Raw genomic sequence first — 757 nt, 5'->3', positions numbered from 1 at the left:
TTTTTTACAAAGGAACTTATTATTTATTTAGCATTTAGCATAACAGTATTTCCAGTAGGGAAGGACTGCTGGATTCAGGTATAAAACAAGAGATATAAACAAAGAGCATTCAGAACATGGTTAATATTAAAGAATGAACAATATTAAAGGTATTCTAATGTCAATGAACTTTCATGGACAAAAAGGTCTTTTTATTTTAAACAAATTAACTTTCTTTTCATCTTATATATTTAAGTTACATCAACATAAGGCAAATAGAGCCAGCCTTCAAGAACACTTCTTGTCTTCAAGTTTAAACTTTTGTGGTAATCCTCTATCTTGGTGATACTAAAATACAAATCATGTAAAATTATTTCAAGCACATTTGATAGGTTTAATACAGCAAAAACTGTTTATAATGACCAGTTTCATTCAAAGTAAGTTGCACTGGGACCGGGGAGATAGCTCAGTGGAATAATGCTTGCCGGGCAAGTGCAAGGGCCTGAGATCAATCCCCGGTTCCAAAAAAAAAAGTAAGTCGCACTGACATCTAAGTTTGAAAGTATATCAATCCAGCAACATGCCAACTTAACTCATTATTTGAACACCCTACTATTTAAGCAATAGGCATTAATTTTCCTGACAAAAGATTAACCTGACAACCTCTAGTAAGGTAGTAACACATGAAATTACTTTTCCACTTTTGTTTTAAAAATATATCCCTAAGGTTGTAAAGAAAAACTGTGGCTTCATCCACATGTATTATTTAGCCGCAATT

The sequence above is a fragment of the Octodon degus genome, unplaced genomic scaffold (genome assembly GCF_000260255.1).
Source record: "Octodon degus isolate 3935 unplaced genomic scaffold, OctDeg1.0 scaffold00950, whole genome shotgun sequence".
Lineage (NCBI taxonomy): Eukaryota > Metazoa > Chordata > Mammalia > Rodentia > Octodontidae > Octodon > Octodon degus.
This window is presented reverse-complemented; position numbering follows the sequence as displayed.